The 25,183-nt window shown below is 34.7% G+C and overlaps 1 pseudogene; it reads right to left on the bottom strand.

The window, feature by feature from the left end:
* Nucleotides 1-11,654: 11,654 nt before the first annotated feature.
* Nucleotides 11,655-12,007, bottom strand: LOC146937735 (non-specific lipid-transfer protein 1 pseudogene; annotated as a pseudogene).
* Between the last annotated feature and the right edge of the window lie 13,176 nt (nt 12,008-25,183).

The following is a 25,183-nucleotide window of genomic DNA, read 5'->3' as shown; positions in this document are numbered from 1 at the left end:
ATGATATGATTGTGAAGTCAAGTGACGAAGAGCAGCATGTTGTGTATTTGAAAAAGATGTTTGAAAGATTGAGAAAATACAAGCTGCGGTTGAATCCTAACAAGTGTACATTTGGTGTAAGATCTGGAAAGTTGTTAGGCTTCATTGTCAGCCAAAGAGGCATCGAAGTTGATCCTAACAAAGTCCGAGCCATCAGAGAGATGCCGGCCCCTCAAACTGAAAAACAAGTCAGAGGTTTCCTCGGACGTCTGAATTCATTTCAAGATTTATATCTCACATGACTACGACCTGTGGACCAATTTTCAAACTGCTCAGAAAGAATCAGCCCGTTGTATGGAATGATGAATGTCAGGAAGCTTTTGATAGCATTAAAGAATACTTGTTGGAACCACCTATCCTTGTCCCACCAGTGGAAGGAAGACCTTTGATTATGTATCTGTCAGTGTTAGATGAGTCCGTGGGTTGTGTTCTCGGTCAACAAGACGAGACTGGAAAGAAAGAACATGCTATCTATTATCTGAGCAAGAAGTTCACCGACTGTGAGACTCGGTATACAATGCTTGAAAAGACTTGTTGTGCTTTAGCTTGGGCTGCCAAACGCCTGCGTCATTATATGGTGAATCATACAACTTGGTTGATATCCCGAATGGACCCAATCAAGTACATCTTTGAAAAGCCTGCTGTTACTGGAAAGATTGCACGTTGGCAAAGGTTGTTGTCTGAATATGATATTGTGTACAAAGCTCAGAAAGCAATCAAAGGAAACATCCTTGCTGAGCATCTTGCTTGTCAACCTCTTGATGATTACCAGCCGATTAAGTTTGATTTCCCTGATGAAGAGATTATGTATCTGAAAGCAAAAGACTGTGAAGAGCCACTGATCAGTGAAGGGCCAGATCCCAATAGCAAATGGGGATTGGTATTTGATAGCGCTGTCAATGCTTATGGTAAAGGAATTGGGGCCATTATTGTAACTCCGCAGGGGCACCACATTCCCTTCACCGCACGAATAACTTTTGAATGCACGAACAACATAGCTGAATATGAAGCATGCATCTTGGGCATTGAAGAAGCTATTGATATGAGAATTAAGCACCTTGACATCTATGGAGATTCTGCACTTGTTATTAATCAGATAAAGGGTGAATGGGAGACTCATCATGAGAAGCTGATCCCTTACCGTGACTATGCAAGACGTCTGTTGACATACTTTACCAAGGTTGAGCTGCACCATATCGCTCGGGATGAAAACCAGATGGCTGACGCTCTTGCTACTTTGTCTTCCATGTTTCGTGTGAACCATTGGAATGACGTGCCCGTGATCAAGGTGCAGCGTCTTGATAGACCCGCTCATGTGTTTACTATTGAAAATGTGCCAGGTCAAGCTGATGGAAATGTGAATGGCAGAAAACCTTGGTATCATGATATCAAACGGTTCTTGCAGAGTCATGAATATCCACCTGGTGCTTCCCACAGGGATAAAAAGACCCTGAGAAGATGGGCTAGTAAATTCCTTCTGGACGGAGAAATCCTATACAAGAGGAACTATGACATGGTCTTGTTGAGATGTGTTGATAAACAAGAAGCTGAGAAATTGATGCATGATGTACATGACGGCACCTTTGGGACCCATGCTACAGGTCACACTATGTCGAGAAAATTGTTAAGAGCCGGCTATTACTGGATAACTATGGAGCGTGACTGCTACAGGCATGCCAAGAAATGCCACAAATGTCAAATTTATGCTGATAAGATTCATGTGCCTCCACATGCCCTCAATGTTATATCTTCCCCAATGTGGGGTATTGACATGATCGGAAGAATTGAACCAAAAGCTTCTAACGGACATCGTTTCATTCTAGTGGCAATTGACTATTTCACCAAGTGGGTTGAAGCTGCTTCCTATGCAAATGTGACCAAGCAAGTGGTAGTCAAGTTTATCAAGAATAGCATCATCTGTCGATATGGTGTTACCAACAAGATCATCACTGACAATGGTTCCAATCTGAACAATAGCATGATGCAAGCTTTATGTGAAGAATTCAAAATCGAAAATCACAACTCTTCTCCTTATAGGCCTCAGATGAATGGTGCAGTTGAGGCCGCTAACAAGAACATCAAGAAGATTGTTCAGAAGATGGTCACTACTTATAAGGACTGGCATGAGATGCTACCATTTGCCTTGCATGGTTACCGTACTACAGTGCGCAGTTCAATCGGGGCAACTCCTTTTTCTCTGGTATATGGCATGGAAGCAGTTCTCCCTCTGGAAGTGGAGATTCCATCTCTTCGAGTGATCATGGAAGCAAAATTAACTGAGGCTGAATGGTGTCAAAGTCGGTATTATCAGTTGAACTTGATTGAAGAAAAACGTATGGATGTTATGGCTCATGGACAGTTGTATCAAGTACGAATGAAGAGTGCTTTTGACAAGAAAGTCCGACCTCGAGAATTCAAGGAAGGCGAACTTGTATTGAAAAGAAGAATAAGCCAGCAACCCGACCCAAGGGGCAAGTGGACGCCTAACTATGAAGGTCCTTATGTTGTCAAGAAGGCTTTCTCCGGTGGTGCTTTGATCCTTACACACATGGATGGTGTTGAACTCCCAAATCCTGTTAATGCCGATATAGTCAAGAAATACTTTGTCTAAAAAGAAAAGAACAACGTGGTAGGTCGAAAACCCGAAAGGGCGGCCTAGGCAAAAATGCGCTTCCCGGTGGATCGAAAACCCGAAAGGGTTTTCGATCCAGGCAAAAGTTAGGGACAAAAAAATAATAAATATGAAAAAAGCTCGCTGAGATTGTACGCAACTCAGGCAAGAATGAGCGTCTCGATGAGCCGAAAACCCGAAAGGGTGGTTCATGCAAAAATGAGATTGATAATAAAAGACAAGTAACTATATCTGGCAAACCACCGTCACCCCTTTGGGCATCTGCAAACTGTCAATGATCGTCTTCATCAGAAGCTTCTGTACTTGTGAATTCAAAATTTCTATGAAATGTAGCGGTCATCGTGTTCAATGTACCACCAACCAATAAAATTACCATTTTCCAAGCTTTGTAAATCCGTGGAGTTATGTCTTTGGCTGACTCTCACTCTTCTACATCAATTTGCTGTGCTATTGTTTGAAGCTCTATTTTTCTTTCTATTTTCAATACTATATACAAAATATTTCCTTTCTATTTGATAATGTCAATGTCTGAAACAAACATTTTTGAAAATTGAAAAATCTTTTCCTGTCTATTTTGAAAACAAACCTGAGTAATAGGGTACATTTCAGTGAAACATGCATGAATAAATGAGTGTCAATGTCTATTTCAATACATATTACAAGCAGGTTGCTCCCCAGGATGATCTGTGGTCAATGGCAAGAATGAAAAAACAGAATGAAAGTAAAAAAAAATGAAATGAAAATGAAAATAAAAGCTCGCTAAGTTGAAAACCCGAAAGGGCGGCTTAGGCAAAAATGAGCACCCCGCTGATTGACAACCTATGAAGGCAATTCAGGCAAAAATGGGGCAGTGAAAAGAATTTATTTCCCGGTGAATCAAAAACCCGAAAGGGCGGTTCAGGCAAAAATGGGATTGAAAAATGAAAGAATGAAAATGATATAAAAGCATTGACCACAGATGCGAACATCCAATGTTTACCCGGCACTGACACGCCTAACAATGGCGACCTGTATCCAAGAATCTTCCAAAGTTCCCTCCTCTACAAGTTTCTATTGCCCTCAGCCATGGTTTTGATACGTCTTTTAACGACGGTCTCTCCAAGGAGGATTTCTATGTGAATATGTTATAGCACGAGCCACTACGTGCCCTATCTTCCAATGTTTTGTCTGTCTCTGTGAAACTTCTCTATCAAACTACAAACCAATCATGCATTTCAAGCATTCATACATGCATAATCATGCATTTTATGTGCTCATACATTTAATAATCTTGTTATACCATACATACATGTTGCATTCCCGATCTCAACTTTCAATTCAACTCAATCTTCACTTTCAATTCAACTCAATCTTCACTTTCAATTAAACTCAATCTTCACATTCAAATTCAACTCAATCTCCAATTTCAATCCGATCTCAATTTCAATTCAATTCAATTTCAACTGTCAAATTCAATTCAATCTCAACTTTTAATCGAATCTCAATGTCAATTTAACTCAGTTTCAATTTCCAATTCAACTCAATCTCAATCTCCAATTCAATTCAATTTCAACTCTCAATTCAATGTTTATGTCTATGTTTTTGATTAATCCCAATTTTCAATCCCTCTTTCAATCTCAAACTTTCAATTCAATGTCTTTGTCAATGTTAATCCACTCTCAATTTGCTCTGGGGCCAACAATAATGGTCATGTCTATTTTCAAGTCAAGTCAATATCAACTTACTCTCAATTTGTATCTTTTCAAATCAAACTTCCAATTTGCATCTTGCTATAAGTCTTGTTATGGGTCAAGTGGCTAGTTCGATCCAAAGAACAACTTGTACCTGCTTATATGCCTATGTTTCCGGTCAAACGGCAAGTTCGATCCAAAGAACAGTTTGTACCCTTCTTATGTTTTGTTATTGGTCAAACGACAAGTTTGATCCAAAGAACAGTTTGCACCAACCTACATGTTGTGATATTGATCAAGCCGCAAGTTCGATCCAAAGAACAGCTTGTCTCAACTTTTTGTCTATGCCTCCAGGTCAAATGGCAAGTTCGATCCAAAGAACAGTTTGTACCTGCCTATCTGTTTGTGTTTTCAATCAAGCGACAAGTTCGATCCAAAGAACAGCTTGTATCTTCCTACATGACTATGTCTCCGGTCAAGTGCCAAGTTCGATCCAAAGAACAACTTGTACCTGTCTTGTATTTCTATTCCCAGTCAAGCGGCGAGTTCGATCCAAAGAACAGCTTGTACCCATCTCTTGTTTGTATTCCATGGTCAAGTGGCGAGTTCGATCCAAAGAACAGCTTGTACCTATCTTTGGTCCCCTGGTTTGTCTACCCTGTCAATGTCTACTTAAATCCCCAGTGATGTGACATACTCTGTAGGCTCCAGTCTGCTTGTCTTGCATTCATAATCAAAATGTTGCATGGCATTCATATTTTGAAAATCTGAGAGCGTATTTTTACGTCCAAAAACAGTGCAAATGTTAATATTTAGTATCTTCGTCCCGTCAAATCAAAGACTTCATCTCTTGACTCTCTGTACAAAGAAACTTAAATAGGGGCAGCTGTTATACCCTAATTTTGGACCTAAAAATACCAGCTCCATCCCACTTTTCTTGCATTTCAAGTCATTTGAATTTGTCTCTGATCAATTGCATCTTTCTCTGCCTTTTATTTCAATGTTACATGCAAAATTCATGAAGAAGGGTATTTTAGTCATTTCCTGCATTCAAATTCATTTTAGTCCTTGAAAATTGTTTGTGTCTTTTCATTTGATTTGTATAAGTCCTTGTTTCACTCTCATGTTAAAAATCCATTTCAAAAATCACAGTTGAAGTCATTTTGAGTCAGTTTAGCCCTTAGGGGGCATTTCAGTCATTTCCTGTGTTAAAACCCTGTTTAATCCCTAAAAATTGTCTCTGAGTCTTTTAATTTGCTTGTATAAACTCTTGCCTTAATTCCCTGTTAAAGAAACCATTTTCAAATTGCATCTGAGACGTTTTGAGTCATTTTAGTCCCTAGGGGCATTTTGGTCATTTCGCCACGAAATTTTGACAGAGAGAGGTTACTTTAAAGTACCTCATTTAGTAGTTGGTTCGTTTTAGTCCGTTTTGTTATTTTTAATCGTTTCACTTTACGTTATTTTCCATTTTACCAATTTTAGATTCAATTTTAGTTTAATTTTAGTCCTAAAATTTCTAAAAATTGCACTTTGGTCCTTTTTTTCATTTCAGTCCTTAAAATCTCTAAAGTTTGCATTTCTAATTCTTTTTTTTCTTTTTTCTTTTTTTCACTTTAGTCCATAAAATCTTTTTTCAGTTTCAATTTTAGCCCTTTAAGTCTTAAAAATTACGTATTGGTCCAGTTTGTCAAAATTGCGGTTTGGTCCTTGTACTTTCGAAATTACAGGAAGGTCCTTGAACCAAACTTAGCCCAAAGCAAGTCCAGGATATGTGGCAAGCCTTCATTGGCCTACAGATACACATGTCAAGCTATATAAGGGCCAACTCATCAATGCAATAAAAATTCACCATTCCATAACCGTCACATCACAAACAGAAAAGCATTTTCTCTCTAGTCTGTTAGATCAAAAATCTCAGAAAGCTCAAGAACACAGAAGAACAATCACGAACCCTAAGTTCTCAGAACCACAAATTTAACACAATTTCAACGAATTGGTGAGATTTCTCAGAGATTCGAATCTGAATCATCATCATTGAACTCTAGCCGCTGCAATTCAAGCACAAATTCAGAGAACTTGTACGATCACAGTGGGAGAAGCGAGAAGAAGAGAGATTGAATTCGAAGTGAACCAGAGAAGAAGAAGACGAACAACAATGAAGCGCTTACCAGAAGAATCAAAGGCTTCTTGAGGATCTTTGTTCGAATCTCCGTTCAAATCCAGGTATAACTCAAGGAACCTTCTCATTTTTCGTTCTAATCTTCATCGAAGGTTCACAATCGAAAATAAACGGTGAAACAAAGTGGATCAACAAGTCCTAAGACTTGTTCGTTCGAAAGGTTTGAAACAGATCGAAAATCTTGAAAACCAAAACCCTAAAATGTAAATCCATGAAGGTTCACCGTTTATTTACGAAAACAGAGTTCAAATCTGGAACCAGTGTAGAAAATAGGTTAGATTAGGGTTCAGTTTCAAGAAGATTCGAAAAAGATTTGAAACCCTAGAAACCGTAAGTTTAAACTCCGATCTACTTCGTTTCAATCACAATTTCACAAAAATAATCTTAGATCCGTAAAGAGGGGAGGAAGACGAACATTTCTGGGTAATTAGTTTAAAAAATAGCATCAGTTCGTCGGAAAAGATGAAGATTCCGATGAATCTTCATCTTCCTCCGCCGTCCTCCCCAGTTTCCGGCAAGATTAATGTTTCAGAGAGATATAGAGAGAAGGATAGAGTTAGAGAGAGAAACGAAGGATGCAAGTGAGCCTGGACCGGCCTGTTGTGTTTATAAAGGGGCTTGAACCAGACCGGTTCACCTGAACCAGTCTGGTTCACCCCTGAACCTGTGTCTCCACCGTCTGATTTAGGTTTAGATTGACCTGGATCAATCCAACGCCCCTGATGCGTTTGGATGATCCAGGATCCATGTTCCCTTGGGCCTGGGCCTCTTTTCTGTGCAGATTACATTTTCTTGCAATTTCTTGCTATTCACACACTGTTTCTTGATATTCACACCCTTGCTTTGCCTAAATTTCTTTTAAAAAAATTCCTAAAAATTTCCACATGTTTTTGATAATTTTCTTGACATTTTTTGTGATATTTTAATATGTAAAAACTTGAGGGAAAATATGTGTGGTGTTCTTGCTAATTGTTCACTATTTTTGTTAAAATTTGTGGAGTTTTACATGTTCTTGAGCTTAAAAGTCTTTTAAAAATTCTAAAAAAAATATATTTCTATATGTTCTTGTTTTTTTTCTTGATATTTTTGTGATGTTGTTACATTTTAAAACCTGAAAAATATATGTGTGATATTTCTTGTTATTGTTAAAACTTTGGAGAAATCTTGCTATATTTTGGTCATGATACTTTGCTATGTGACATGGATACTTGACATATGATTGCTTGATATTCATGCCTCTGAATGTGTGCTTGTTTCCATGGTGTTGTGGGTTTAAATGTTAGTTTCTTGTTTTACAAGTTATGTGAATATTCTAGTGTGGAAATAAGTGTGAAAATATGTCTATAAATATGTCATAACTCTTGGCTTGATACTTCTTTGTGATTCTCATATTATGGCTGGAATAACACCTTTGAAAATTGTCATGATATGGGGAATTATAAGCTATATACTTGCCTTGATGTTATGGTAAATTTTAGGTATACTTTGCCACTTTTAGATTAAAAGTCTTATTATTTTTTTTTTTTTGTCAAGTTTTTTAGTGTTTCTTTTGCTCATAATTTTCATGCTATTATACCTTGTCCTACTAACCATTTCATTTCATGTTTCATTCATCCATAAGCATTCCTCATCTCACTTTATTTCTATAGCTTTAAAGACTTAGTATGTAAGATCTAGGGACCTTGTAATTTTCTTTATGCAATTTAAATTCTTGCAAGACCATAGCATGTAATTAGGGCATGATGTAATAAGGACAATGGACTCTAATGATGTACACCGACACAAGCACCGACACATGCACACACATCACATAGATACTTTAGATGTATGATTAGGGTATGCATGCCTTAGATGTATGTTTAGGGTTTGAATGCTTTAGATGTATGTCTAGGAACTTTGATACTTAGAAAAAACTCCTATTCCAAAAAATATGAACAACATCACTCAAATCATTTTCTAAATAAACCTTGGGATCAAAATCCCATTGTATTTTCCTTTTCTTTTCTTAAATAAAATCTTAATGAATCTTAACCATACAAGACTCCTTTTGCAAAATAACTAATTCCACCCCACTCTTTTCCAATCTTATGCCCTTGAGGCCTTTCTCTCTCATTCTTCAAAATTCCAATTTTCAAACTTAAAATCAACCAACAAAAACAAAACGTTTTTTGGAAGAGAACTACGGTGGATTTGATCCCTTAAAAGGGTACGTAGGCAAGGAAACAATATTCCTTCAATTCAAATAAAACAAAAATTCAAACGCTTTCTTCTCCCTCCATTTCTTCACTTAGAAAACTCTTAGGTGTAAATATCACTTTCAAATAGAATTTAAAAATAAAGCGCACGCATAGAAAGTAAAGACGGTTCCTATAGGATACTATAGTCGTTATGGGTGCCTAACACCTTCCCGTAGCGAAAACAACTCCCGGACCTCGATTCTCAAGGGTTTTGCTTATTTTTTCCCTTCCCAAGAAAAAATAAGATATCAAAGGTTAAAAAGGTTCAAACTTAATCAATGTTTGACACCCGAAAACCAAGATAAAACACTAGGAGCCACTCATTGTCATACCTTGTGGACCCGCGATCACTCCTCGCCCTTGTCAGCCTCAAACATTGCAATATATATGTAAATTTCAAACACAAAGTGGTTTTCTACGTGATGTTTTGATACAAGACGTCAGTGAACAAGATCAATATACTCCTTCTGATCAAATACTTAACTGAAATATTGCTCATGATATCCATTTTTTTAAAGAATTCTATAAAATGAACATTGTTTTATTCCAGATGTCTCCAAGTCAAAATTAAAATTTCATAAAATCATTGTATTTAGTTGTTTATAATACTCGTTCAACGGTGCGGACCAGTTCTCCTAATACTCTAAAATTGATTTTTGTTCTCGTGTATGATTTACGTCCTCCATAAAATAAAATTCTCTTATAGTAATATTATTTGTCGCACGCACACACTTGTTTAAATAAACATTTCAAGGAAAAAGACTTGAATAAAAATTTATAAAGTATATAAATAGCTAAAATAAATTTGAGAATTGTAATACTAAATGAATTTTTTGTTTTATTGTTTGGTTTATTAAAAAAATTATTAAAATTGATTTAAGAGTAATATTTCAAATTACGAACATTCACATTTTACTAATTACAGTGAAAATAATGGTCATTATAACTATCCTTGAGGGGGTTAGAACTATCCATGCACCTTAAGGTTACAAGACTAACTTTTACAAATTGAGCTAGCATCTAAAATACAAACAATGCCATTAACGAAAAATAATTTAAAAATTATTGTAACATGTTGAATTGATCTAATATTAAGAAACATTATTTTGTCTCACTGGTAATTCATCATTTAAATTAAATAGAGGGTCATGATTTGTTTAAACTAGAAGTTATTAATAGTATAACGACACCTCTAATAATGGTTTAAAATTTCAATTTAATAATCTAAAAGATAAAGGAGTCACATGTCCTATGGATTGTTTACTGTGTACGGTGGGCAGTGAGGATACACTTCATTCATTTTGTCAATGTCCAAGTAGCTTAACTGCTTGGAGTATGCTTCCTTTCTTTTCTTCTATTTCTATTTTGCTACAACAAGATATGTATAGCAAGAACATTATTTTCAAAGCATTACAGGAGGATTTATCTACGGAAGATGCAGCTTTGTTTTGCTGTGTGTTGTGGAGTATATGGAAATAAAGAAACAACAAAGTGTGGAATAAGGTAATTGATACTCAAACCAGTTGAAATGGAGCTTTATTGGCTAGATGTACGTAGGTTTTGTAATACATCTTGTGCACATCTGGGACAAGATGGAAATGTGAAATGGATCAAACTAGTTGAAGGAAGATGTAAGTGCAATATTGATACTTCTTTCTCACAACTTTCTAATAGAGTGTGAATAAAAGTTTGTATAATGGATGATACAAACACTTTTGTTTTGGCAAAAACTGAATTGTTTACTCAAGTCTGTGAGGTACATGTTGGCGAAGCTATTGGATTGTTATTAGCTTTGGAATGTGTTCATCAATTACACTTGGGACCTATCGATTTTGAGCTTGATGCCAAAGAAGTGGTGGATAGTTTATCATCTGCACGTCAGGATGTTACAAAATTTGGGATGATTATCCATAATTATCAAACTATCATTGAACAATGTTATGTCAACTTTAGTTTTGAGTTTGTGAGGAGACATGCAAATGAGGCAGCCCATAGATTAGCTAAGGAGGCCACATCTTCAGCTAGTTTTCAGATTTTGGTAGAAATACCAGATTGTATTAAACACGTTTTAAGTAATACCAGATTGGATTGTTATAAAATATAGATTATTTAAATATTTATGTCCCAGTTGTTTAACGATACAACTACTTTACCTATATTTTTAAGTATCTTATAAAACATTAAAATAAAATGACATGATAAAGTCTTAGAAAAATAATGAATTTATAGAAGTATTTTCATACATAATTTATTCAACTAGAACTTTTAATCCTTTTAATCATATATGTGACTTTAGAAGTAGTTATGATTAAAGGCATTTGTTTTTAACGATCTAACAAATATGATTGTTTGACAATGTAAAAACATTTCACATTCTTTTTTTATTAAATTTTTTCAATTCAAATTTTATAAAAGATAAATAATTATATGCTCTTAGTATTTCTTTTGTTCTTTTGTTTGATTTAATTACTGAAACAACGTATTAAGCTTCAAAACAATGGAACAAAAATATGGAGATGGTAATGAAACAAATTATTTTTCAATTAATATTAAAATTCAGAAAAGTTAACCAACATTAAATAGTTGTTACAATTTTTTCAGTTTGCTTATTGCTACATTTATAGTTATCTTGGTAAATCTTCGATATTTCTTCACAGTCTGCAAGTCCATGTTGTAGAATCATTGAACCCTGCTCAAAAATGAAAACAAATAGGTTTAGAACAAAAAACAAATGTGCTAGCAATTAAATAATACTTAGGATTTTTGTGTTGGAAGAAGATGTGAGGTTAGATTATAAGGAGTTCTTGGTTTTAACTCGTTCCATTTAAAAAAACAATTATTAACTAACTTTTAATATTTAAAAAAAATAATATATGCATATGTTTGAGAAAAACTTACGTGTTGCAATCGACGCTTGCATCAAATGGGACATTGAGAGTAATGTTGCAAAGTTGTGGTAGTTGTCTTGATCTATCAGACTTAACTCCGAATCTTGATGCAGCAGGTTTGAGACAATTGCACACATCCCTCCGAATTTGAGTGGTGTCAGCCTTTTGATTTAAATCATTTGCTCCTGCACAACAATAACTAGTTGGTGTAGCAGGGCCAACACCCTGCAAGAAAGGAAGACATGGCAACAACGAAAAAAGAGCCGAAGTGCAGCTCACGTCATCAATTTGGCGTGCATCCAATGTTGTTACTAGCATGCCACAAGCATAGAAAGAGAAATAAATTTTTTGCCCGCCATTTTAATTTAAATATGTGTGTGTGTGATGTTTTTGAGGATATTTAGAATGATTGGTCTCTGCAAGTATGCCTTAATTTATAGGCAAAACCTGTTACGATTTGTTTGGTAATTCTTTAGTTTTTTTCTTTTATTTTGAAATTAAAAAAATTCTTGTTAGTGATTTCTTATTTTTCTTACATAAAAGGAAATGTATTTACCTTAAATAATCATGGTCAAACTAATAATTAAGACAATAAATTTTAACTATAAAGAATTGTAAGAATATAATGTATTCAAAATGCTTATAAAAGAAGTTTATTTATTAATGAGAGCATGTTCACACATTCTAAAAGCACAAATATAAAATTACTACATTATTATGCATTGTTAACAGCTTTGCAAGGGTATGAATAATTAAGACAAAAAAAGTAAGAATAATTTAATAGGACAAAATGAAAATATGGATTTTTTTATTATGCTCGATAAAAAAAAAACTGTTTTATATCAATGTGTGATGTAGATTAATATGACATGTTTTCTATTTTTGTTGTGTTAATCTCGTTAATTACAATAAATCATTTAATCAGCATTTATTTTTTTGACAAAGATAGATGGATTGCGATGTATAGTCTTGGTTCATTGTTTTGTGACCTGGAAGGATATTGTTAGTTAATATTATAATCATTTTTATGTGATATATTTATTTAGTTTCTCATCTTGTGGAGATTAATAGTTTGACAAAGTACTATAAGATAGACGAAATAATGACTTTTATAAAATTATATATCCAATTAAATATACTTTTTAAATTAAAATATTTTTTTAACGATATATTAAGACATTTCAATCTTTCTTTTGTTATTTTCTTTTAAAAAATTAATTTGGCTAAGTGGACATTGTTGTCTATAGTGGTGGTTGTAATGTCTGTTTGAAAATTGTCGTATATGAGGTTTAAACTTCACCTTTAAGATTGTAAAGATAAGTTCTTGCTGTTGAGTTAACACATCATGTGGAATTATTTTTTATTATTAAATAAACTCAAAGCTTATATGTAACATCCCATACGACTTTAAGTATTGCCGCCAGACCCCACAAATCAACACGGGTTCTTTTAGCGTCCTTTGTCCTTACTCACACACTTTAAGAAAAACTTCCAAGAAGGTCACCTATCCTAATATTGATCCAAGTAAAGCACACTTAACTGAGGAGATCTAATAGTCCTGGCTATTGAAAAAAAGTTGTATCTTGTTTGTACAGGTAGTACCAAACAATTCTTATAAGCCTTCTTCAACCGTGCACTCAAATACCTGCAGGAACTCAGGAACCCTTTCATTCCGATGTCAATACGGTTGCTTAGAATCTTCTAGGAGCCACTCATTGTCATACCTTGTGCACCCGCGATCACTCCCCGCCCTTGTCAGCCTCAGGCGTTGCAATATATATGTAAATTTCAAGCACAAATTGGTTTTCTACGTGATGGTTTGATACAAGACGTCAGTGAACAAGATCTATATACTCCAGCTGATCAAAGGCTTAACTGAACTATTGCTCCTGGTATCCCTTTTTTTAAAGAATTTTATAAAATGAACATTGTTTTATTTCAGATGTCTCCAAGTCAAAAATTAAAATTTCCTAAAAATCACTGTATTTAGTTGTTTATAATGCTCGTTCAACGGTGCGGACCAGTTCTCCTAATATTCTAAAATTGATTTTTGTTCTCGGGTATGATTTAAGTCCTCCGTAAAATAAAATTCTCTTATAGTAATATTATTTTTTGCGCACACAGACTTGTTTAAAGAAACATTTCAATGAAAAAGACTTGAATAAAAAATTATAAAGTATATAAATTGCTAAAATAAATTTGGGAATTGTAATTCTAAATGAATTTTTGTTTTATTATTTGATTTATTTAAAAAAAAATTATTAAAACATCGCGTAGTTATAAGAGTTTTATCAATTGAACGTGTCAGAGAAGAAATATTATGACGGGATAATTATATAACGGAGAATATTTAACCGTGTAGTGTAAATTAACTGATAAATGGACAATGAACAAGAATTATGAGGATTATAATTTAGAGAAGGGTATAAATGGTATTTGTGCTTGAGACTATTTAAGGACCAAACCACATGATCTTTTCACTCTTACCACTCCATTTTCTCTCTAAAACACAATTTCTTCCCCTCCTTCTCTCTCTAACCATCCCACGGCTCACTTCCTCTCCCTCATAAACTTCTCTTTTCTTCCACTTTTCATCAAAGAAATCCAACATGCAATTTCTCTAATATGACCCTTTAAGCATTGGAACCTCAATACAAGTTTGAATCCCTCATTTCGCCTCTCATACACGAGCCATCTCTCCATTTATCACTTTTGGGGGTTTTTGCGAAATCAAGTTTGGCATTGGATTTAAGAAAGCAAGTGAAGAATTGGAAGTATGTTTTATTTTCTTATTCTTTTCTCTGTTATAGACCGAACCCTTCTTTCCTCACATTTAGGGATTTTGATTCTCAAAGTGGTTATGGCTAGCATGTGTGATCAGTAGGTTTGTGATGGTTGACTGGTTTGGAGTAAGAAGCTTGGGCTGTAGCACTTAGAGCTGGATGTTTGAAGTGTTCAGAAGTAACAAGTGAGAAATGGTAAGTTATGTTGTTGGTTTATCATATGAGATAGATTAGATAATTGTTGTTGATGGTCTGTTGTTGATGTAAGTAAGATTTATTGGTGATCTTGGCTGTTGAGAACAAGAACGGAGGTTGAGCTTGGTGCTTGGATTAAGAGTTGAAAGGGTTTTGTTGTGGTTGATGTGGTGAAACCCGTATTTGGGACATAGCTCTACTAAAATGGTAAGAACTCTCTCCATGTAACTCCGAATTAAGTGGTTGTTGTTGCTATGGATAGATAACAAAATTCTCGACGTTTTGGTACCAGTTTCACTAATTTTGGTCCAGTATTGAAGTTTGTAGACGATTTCGAAGTTGGGGGCAAAAGTAGGAATTTGTGCTGAACCATGAATATAAGTTGTATTGATGTGCTAAAGTTTGGATGCTCAGAAGTTCAAATGGAATTATGTATAAGCTGCTAAAAATGTTTGAGGTGAGTTCTTTAGTTAGTTCCCACCCTTGGGTTTATGTGTTTGATTATGTGAGACAACATACTTATTCTAGGTTTTTATGATTATATGTCATGCTTGCTAAATAATGTTAATGCTTGCAATCCTAATGATTTTCAATGTTTCTTTTAAAAGGCTTTCTTGGAAAAGAAGCAAGTATTAATTTATTTAGTAAGGCATGGCGCACGAGAGTATATGATATGATTTAAGACCGGGTAGCAAGGTAGTCTCTAAGTATTGGGAAATATGTAGAGCCTCGACTTAGATAGTCGGGAATAACTATGCTAGTATGTAACCTAAGCTCATTAGGTATAAGTTATGTATGAATAAGAATGAACATGTAATGATTCACCGCCATACGAGTAGGTTATGGATTCGTGGTAATAATTCAAGTAATATTAAGTATAAGTCCTTTATGTATGAACAAGACTATAAGTAACATGTAGGTGTCGTGTCTCTTGAGATCCACGCCAAGGGGGATCCCAAGAGGTTCACGTTATGGGGATGGGTTACGCTCCGCAAGGAAGACCCGCACGGCACTGAGGGAGTCCGGTGTACCTTAGCTAGGAATGCATCGGTCATCTATGGGATTGTACTCGGGGTTACTCCACCCGATACACTCAGTAAAATGAACTCAGATAATATTGTTTGTTCAACGCTAACCTCTAACATAATGAATGGTTATGAATTATGATATGATATTTTTACGTTAGACTATGAAGTATGTATAAGCTTATGTATCAAGGCAAAACTATGAAGATGAACTGTCGACGATCCTAGTATCTCCCCGATCGTCCAGTTTAGGACCATGTCATGAATGATCTATGTTTAAGTTTCGATGCGATTATCGTATCCTAAGTAGCGGTCCTGGTATGAGTTTTATTGAACCCATGTTATGTAAAACCTTATGACGGTCCATTATGCACTACCGTCTAGGTAAGAATGCTCAACACACGTAAATCAACCGACGGTTTTTATTGTAGACACGTAGTGACCCTAGGTTTTCCCCGAGGTTACCTATAGCCTAGGATTAGGTAGAACTCACTGAGACATTATGTCTCATCCCATGCCTATTTTGTTTTAGATCAGCAGGTTGGTTTAGCAAGATGTAGCAACATGTGACAGATGGATATTTAGCAATGTGCTCGTTTGTACCTGTTGCAGGATGTTCAGATGTTTTCAAGTGTATTATTACATGTACGAACACGCTTTGTTGTATGTATTTTTTATTCATTCGAAGAACGATGTTGTAAATTTTAATGTTTCCAATGCTAAGTTAATGCACATGCTAAACTTTCTAGATATGTTTAGTGTGGGCGTTATATTTTGTATCAGAGAAGGTCGAATCAGATTGTGACATGGGTCATTAAGTTTCAACTAAAGTAGTGGGGACATTGGGTTCCGGGTAAATGTTCTAGTTGTTGTTGTTAATTGAGCCTGATCAACTCAATTTAGCACACGACAGTGAGAACGGATGCCTGAAAGCTGAATAGGACCTAATTGAGCCTGATCACCTCGTTATATTTGTGAAATCTTTGGAAAGCAAGATTCGCTCTCTGTTTCCGAGTTTCTCACCGCATTGAAGGTTTTATGGGAAGAACTTGAAGCTTATCTTCCTACTCCTGTTTGTGCTTGTCCTCATCGTTGTACATGTAATATTGGTGTGCTTAATGCTAAGAGTCAACATGAGATTACACGCTCCAGTCGCTTTCTCACCGGTCTTAATGATCAATTTGATCTTGTACGTTCTCAAATCTTGTTGATGAATCCTTTACCAATTCTCAACAAGATTTCACAATGGTATTACAGCATGAAAGACAATTCAGAGCTTCTATTCCTGTTGATGAGTCTAAGATTCTTATCAATTCAGTGAATAAGTTTCAAGGACGAGGACATGGACATGGTAATGGAGGTTCTTCATCCACTTCTGGTGGTGCAAAGCGTGTTTGTTCCTTTAGTGCAAGAAGTAATCATACTATTGACACTTGCTATAGGAAGCATGGCTTTCCTCCAAACTTTGGTAAGAACTTTGCTACTGCTAACAATTCCTCTCTTGAAGTGCATGAAGAAAGGGAGGATCTTGACGATTCAAAGAGATGCAAAGGGAGTGATTCATTTGGCATCACAAAGGAGCAATATGAGCAGCTGGTTAATCTTCTTCAAACTCAATAGAGTTCTTCCAGCAAGGTGAACCATGTCACAAATCATGTGACATCAGGTATATCCACACTTTCATATGCTCTGAATCACTGCAGTTTTGATTCATGGATAGTTGATTCAGGTGCAAGTGACCATATATGCTCCTCTATTAAAGCTTTTGATTATTATCAGTCCATTAAACCTGTTCATATCAAGTTACCAAATGGTAACATGACTATAGCTAAACTCTCTGGCACAGTATAGTTCTCTTCAGGCCTTGTTGCCAAGAATGTATTATATGTTGCTGACTTCAAATTGAATTTACTATCTGTGCCCAAACTATGTGTTGAAAGTGATTGTATAGTAACTTTTGATAATGATAAATGTTTAATACAGGAAAGGAGGAACTTGAAGATGATTGGTTTGGCTGATTTGATCGAGGGATTGTACTTTACGACTACTCAAGCTTCCCCATCAACCACCTCAACCTGTCATAGCATCTGTTAACTCTCAAAGTTCTTATTTTCTGCGCCTTATGGCATTTCAGATTAGGTCACTTGTCCAATCATAGGTTGCTTAGCTTAAAACAATCATTTCCTTGTATTAAGATTGATGACAATTCAGTTTGTGATATATGTCATTACTCTAGACATAGGAAGATACCTTTTCATCTCAATGTTAATAAAGAAAATAAATGCTATGAAATGTTTCATTTTGATATATGGGGTCCTGTCTCTATTCCATCTATTCATGGTCACAAATATTTCATTACTTCTCTTGATGATTACGGTCGTTTTACTTGGATCATCTTATGTAAATCAAAATCTGAAGTTCAAAATCATGTTCAAAATTTCATTATCATGATAGAAAACCAGTTTAATTGCAAAGTTAAAATTGTTAGGATATATAATGGTCCTGAATTTCTTATGCCAAATTTCTATTCTTCTAAAGGCATTGAGCATCAAACAAGCTGTGTTTAGACTCCCCAACAAAATGGGAGAGTAGAAAGAAAACATCAACACATCTTGAATGTAGCAAGAGCCTTACTTTTCCAGTCAAAATTACCCAAGCAGTTTTGGTCATATTCAGTTTTGCATGCAGTTTACATAATCAATAGAATTCCTACTCCTTTGCTGCAAAACATATCTCCTTATTTTCTTGGATTTGACCATGATTGTGATTTAAACAATTTTAAAGTTTTTGGTTGTCTCTGCTATGCATCTACTTTACACAGTCATAGAACAAAATTTGATTCTAGAGCCAAAAAGTCTCTTTTCTTAGGTTACAAGCAAGGTGTTAAAGGAGCCCTTCTCTTTGACCTTAACACCAAAAATATATTTGTGTCTAGACATGTAACCTACCATGAACATATCCTTCCTCACCCTAATCAAAATCAACCCTTTCAATGGCAATATCATTCAAATCAACCTATTTCTTCTGCCATTTAACATGAACCTATCAACAACCTCAACACTAATCAACATGAATCCACTATAACCAAAGCCATTAACCCTGAAGATTTTGAACCTGAGATATCTTCCAACAATGAACTTGATAACCATAATCAACCACATGCACAAAATTTACCTGTACCAGATGCATTACCCCTTAGAAAATCAAACAGAACCATACAAAAACCAACTCACCTATCAAATTATGTGTGCAATCTCTCTAAAGAATCAGATGATTCATCATCTTCACGTATACTTTATCCTATTACTCATTTTCCTTCACTCAATAATTTGTCCCCTTCACATCAGAAGTTTGCTTTGGCTGTTACTAATGCTTCTGAACCTACAAGCTACAATGAAGCAAGCAAACATGAATGTTGGGTTAAGGCTATGGAATCCTGTGTTTCATGAGAGAACAAAGCACTTGCAGATAGACTGTCACTTTGTTAGAGTAAGGCTCTTCAAATTACTTCCTATCAAGTATTAATCACAGCTTGCAGATTTCTTCACAAAGCCATTGCCACCTAAAAGCTTTCATTCTTTTATTTTCAAGCTTAACATGTTAGATTTATACCATGCTAAGCTTGAGGGAGGGTGTTAAACTGTATCACTGTTTGTAATATTAGGTAGCTTGGAGAGCAAGTTACTTTGCAACTCCATAGAACTTTACCATGTACTAGCTGCATTTGATCTTAGCTCATTAGAAGTTTGTTAGGGTTGTAAATAGCTATATATAGGTTTGTTGTAACCGTTTTCAGATCAATTCAATGAATCTAGAATTTTCTCTCACTTTCTTCTTTTCTTCCTTGTTAAGCTTCTGCATTTCTTCCACTTTCACCATGGATATGGTGAAGTTTAACACCCTCATCATTCAACAATGTTAAAAAGTGAAAATCCACATGAAAATAAAAATAAAATAAATTAGATTCTATATTAAGAGAAGTAATTAGATTCTGTATTAGGAAAAATTGGATGTTTAGGGGATGAGAAGAGTCATTGGAGAGCATAGAAAGAATTGGGGAAGAAGGAGAAGTAAAGAGAAGTAGTTTGGGGATCAGAAAGGGATAAGAATTAGCATTTTTACTTTTACGTTGGAAGCTGCAGATTTTTTACTTTTAGAGAGAAGTAGTTAAAAGAGAGACGGTGAGTTATGCAGATTTTTTCACGTCTTAATTTTTTTTATTTTAAAAAAAGTTGAGAAACTGCAACGCGTGGAAAAGAGATATATGCACGCGCCCGTGAAAATTCGTTGCCCAACTCCCGTGCCAAACAGCATTTCTCATCATTTAATCAGCATTTATTTTTTTGACAAAGATAGATGGATTGTGATGTCTAGTCTTAATTCATTGTTTTGTGACCTGAAAGGATATTGTTAGTTAATATTATAAAGTGATTAGTTCATTGTTCACTGGAAAAATCACGCTCTGCTAGGGTTTGCCTATCATGAGCGCCGCTCCTCCATTGTTCACTGATATAGCCTGCCTAATTCAATTATCCAATACTTTGATCTTGCATGCTTACTGATTGTGCTTGTTGTTGATTTCAGTAAAGAAACCATTTCGATTGTTTGTTGATCCTGTTTTTTTTTTTAAAGTATAGCAAACAAATACAATGATCTTTAAAGTGATTTTTTAAAAATTATTACAAACCTCATACGGTCGTTTGTTATGGATTAAAATAAAAAAAATGAATTTATATATTCAATAATATATAGATTTTCTTTAGAGATTTTACAAAAAAAATAAAATAGAATCTGATATGTCCGGTGAGGATTGATGAGAGGCAACGGTGGTGGAAAGTGCTCTGGTACGATGACGATGAATCTACGCGGTGGAACGAAACGTGCATACAAGCACGTTATCACTCCAACGTTCAAGTCAGTAATGGAACTGAGAAAGATTGTGTAAAAAATGTGGTGAAGAGTGAATCATACTTTGGGGGTGAAGCTAAGCCACCCTTATATAGGCGTGTGATTGGGGAGCGGTTATAGACCACGTGTATGGTGATGCGGTGCACTGTTATTGGCGTGTTCTTCCAGGCGTGGTGCTTTAGTGTTGTGGACGTCTAGTCCACGTGTCAGTACGGGATTGGCCTTATGGCCGGTCCACAACATAATCTATTTTGTTCATTTAGAAAAAAAATATTGTGTTTGTTTATCATAATAAAATTATTTTTATAAAAAATTATTTAGGTACAACAATATAAAAGATTTTTTTGTTACAAAATCATATGAATCTTTTAAAATTTACTTTCTCTCTCATCTAAAAAGGATTTTTGTTACAAAAGGGTAAATATATGCTGAGGTGTTAAAAGAATAAGATGGGGCAAAATTGTGTTTTCGTTGGTAATTGTAACGCCCTACTTCTATTAAAGCGATAAAACACGCGAATAAAGCATTTATTCAAGAAATAGACGCTACGTCTTCAACAACAACAATTAAAAAAAATCCAACAACATGCATTTATAAAAATTCTCAATAGTCGCAGCCGATATAATTCATATGTCTCCAAAATATACATGTCATAAGATCAACATACATCCATAAATAAAATCTCCAAAACCCGACAAATGGGCAAAATCTCCATAACATAAATAAATCCATAATATCAAAAGACTGACACCTAATCAGAGCCTAGACCTAAGATTCTAAAGAACCGACAACGGAGATTAGCTCCCGTTATCCAAGCAATCACCAAGCAACTCACCGAAAGCAAACTACTCCTGCACTCCGTCTACCCATTCATTCAAACAGGTAGGCGGTCAAAACCACTGGGGGTAAGCTTTACATCAATCATAATCAATATAAGCAGTTTGACATACAGAATCAAATCAAGTCTCAAATACTTTACATGAGCAATTAACTTCCATATACACTTTCACACGACAATCCCAAATATCACAAGTGTGTATTCATCAAACACACTTATCATCAACATTCATCATTCAAATGCAACAAATAGGACTCATGCCAATATGATATGCGCCTATACTCGACACATATATGCATGTGGTACCAAATCTCCTCAAGGTCGTCACCCATGATGCAACAAAAACATCATTATCAACGGCTATAATCAACGGCTATATGGATATAACATCCGATACGACATATGATGCATGAACATATGACACAATTCACCATGCATATGTTCACAATAATTCAACGGCTATAATCAACGGTTACATTCAACGGCTATAATCAACATCAACTATATCACATATTTCAACAACTCTATACAATTCCTCACAATTCAAGTAAAGGAGAATATACAACACCTTATGATAAATATCATATTCAATCACCTAAAAAGCATTCACATATATTCATATAATCATATCAAACTATCCACGAAAGATTTGCCAAGTAATTGGACTTAAAGATTATTTTCGATAAAGTTGGTCACTCTTAAATGCCATTTTAACATAATTCTCCAAATCAACCCATTTCCTCAAAACAACCACGACTTCATAAATCTCCTCACCAATCCATGATTATGAACACCCAAGTCATGAATCATCAACAACAATATCTCATAACAACAACAACATCATAGAAACATGAATTTCACCACAAATCAACAACAACATAGCATAATTTCAACAATTAGAGCACAATTCACAATATACCCATTTTCACATATTATGAACATGCAATTTCATCAACAACAATTCAATTATCATCAATTTGATATACTCAAACACATCATCATAACAAGAGCACGAATTTCAATAACTAAGTCCACAATAATCACTTATCCAAAATAAGCACTTATGCAAAGAATTAGGGAAGAAATTAAACTAAGAGATTATGATTGAAATCTAACCCCGTTACCTTAAATCTTCACAATTCTAAGCTAAGGCTTCACTTTAGCTCCAATTCCTTGAATCTCTACCCTCCTTTAGCTCTCCTAGCTCTTCCTCTTCAAAACCCTTTTCTTCTCTTGCTCTTTCTCTCTCTACCTCTTCTCAAAATTTGTAAAATGATTGTGTAACCTTATTTTCTCTAAAGACTAGAGTTTATATAGGCTCTACACAATTGGGCTTAACCCTTAATGTCTAATGGGCTCAACTCACTCATTAACCAATTCAAAATGTTTCTACTCACTTAACGGTAAAATAATAATAACGGTCACTTACCGGTGAAAAAATAAATTACTACAACCCCCTAATAACTTAGTAAAATAATAATAGTTCTCACTAAGCACTAAAAATAATCCTCATCAAAATTACTAAATTACTTCTAATCACAAAATGACCAAAATACCCCTGAGTCAAAAATGACCAAAATACCCTTCTAACACCGAATTTTAATAATTCCAACCAAAAATACACACAGAGGCAATTAATCACATATGAGCACATATAAACACACATTAAAACAATTAAATTAAATCTAGCGAAAATCGGGATGTTACAGTAATTAACTTCCATAGTTATTATATAGGGAATATTAACTTCCATAGTTATTATATAGAGAATAGATTGTTTTGATCTCTTTAGATATTTAGAAGTTGAATTATCGGAAAATTTGTTCTGATTGTGATTAAGATTAAGTTTGTTTATTCTTTTAATTATTCTGATTGAGATAAGATTAAGTTTGTCTATTCTTTAAAAAAAAATTAAGTTAGTGTGTTTTATCGAATGAGTTTGTTGGGTCCATTTAGTTCGAGAATTAGGAGGGAAGGGGAGGGGAGGGATTTTAACGGAGGGGAAGGGAGGGGAGATATTTAATTATAAATGTGTTTGGTTCGCAAGGAGAAGGGAGGAATTTTAAAATTATTTTAATATTTTACCCTTAAACTTAATTAAATAAGGATAATAAAGTAACGAAACAAGAACAGTGTAATCGATAAAAACACGGTGTAGACGATGGATAATGAATTAGTAATAGAGTTGTTACAAGTATTAATAAAAGTTGTTACAAGGAAAAGTTGTTAATAATATGGAATAAAAGTTGTTACAAGGATAATATAACCTAATAATAATAAAAGTTGTTACAAAAATAATATAACTTAGTAATAATAAAAGTTGTTACAAGATAATATAACCTATAACCTTATAATAAAAGTTGTTTCAAGGAAAATATAACGGATAATATTGAGATTTTAAATTAATTTAAGGATAATTTTGGCAGTGCAATTAAATTTGCTCCCTTCATATTCCCTGCCATCCCCTTCTAAAAATTGAACCAAACACTTCAAATTAAAAATCTCCCCTCCCCTCCCCTCCCCTCCAAAACTCTCGAACCAAACAGACACTTAATTTGTTTTTAAGATAGAAAAATAAGGGGAGATTGAAGCAAAAGACACAAAATGAGATAATTTTGATGACGTGTCAAAATATTAAGAAGAGGTAAGATTGTATTTTTGGTAGACATTCAGTTTCATAATTAGAGAATAAATATTATATAGAGAATAGATTGTTTTGAACCCTTTAGATATTTAGATGTTGAATTATAGATTAAGTTTGTTTATTCTTTTAAAAAAAATTAAGTTAGTGTGTTTGTTATAATTTGAATTTAAGAGAGAAAAATAAAGGGAGATTGAATCAAAAGACATAAAATGATATAATTTTTAAAACGTGTCAAAATATTAAGAAGGGGTAAGATTGTATTTTTGGTAGACCTTAAGTTTCATAATTAGAGAATATATATTATATAGGGAATAGATTGTTTTGAAGGCAAAAGTTATGGTGCATAAGCCATAACTTATGCACCATGCATAAGTTAATCACAACCATCAGATAATTGGACACGTGTAATTATCTTGTGGTTCTCAACTCATACCCCACAATTCCTATTCCGCGTTGCTGCAAAGCATTCTTCACCCTTCTCTATCTATCTTTGCGATTTTTGCTACTTCAACTTTTCTTCTTCCAAGGTAAATTCAAATCTCAGATCCAATTTCTTCATGCAAATCGAATCTTTCCATTCGTTCGATCTGTTTAGATCCTTCTGTTTTTCATCGTTCAGTTAATTTTCGTCTTTTTATCGATTTTTTCATTTGATCTTGTAATTTTATTCTGTGCGATCCGATCAACAGTGAAAATCGATTTTGCATGTTACTTTCTTTAATATTTTGACTCATTTCCGTAACTCCGACATCGTTTTCCGGTTGATTCACGGCTGGATTGCGCCGACTCCAAGGAAGCAGCTCGCCACCAAGGTAATCACCGTTCACCGCTGTAACTGATTTGTTTTCTGTTTTCTCGATGTTAGGGTTTTGTTTTCTTTGATTTGAATTTTTCGATTGATTTCATTGCTTTTTTTGTTCAGGCTGCTAGGAAATCTGCTCCTACTACTGGAGGAGTCAAAAAACCTCACCGTTACCGTCCTGGAACCGTCGCACTTTGGTAATTTCGTTTTCCCCTAATTTTTTAGGTTTTCAGAGTTTTGAATTTGAATTTCGGATTCATAATTTTTAGGAATTTTGAATTTGCGGTTTATGATTTTTAGGTTTTCGTTGTTGTTAATTTTCGATTGATGTTATTTACAG

The sequence above is a fragment of the Medicago sativa genome, chromosome 3 (genome assembly GCF_051527215.1).
Source record: "Medicago sativa cultivar Bolivia chromosome 3, Bolivia_mono, whole genome shotgun sequence".
Classification (NCBI taxonomy): Eukaryota; Viridiplantae; Streptophyta; class Magnoliopsida; order Fabales; family Fabaceae; genus Medicago; species Medicago sativa.
This window is presented reverse-complemented; position numbering and strand designations above follow the sequence as displayed.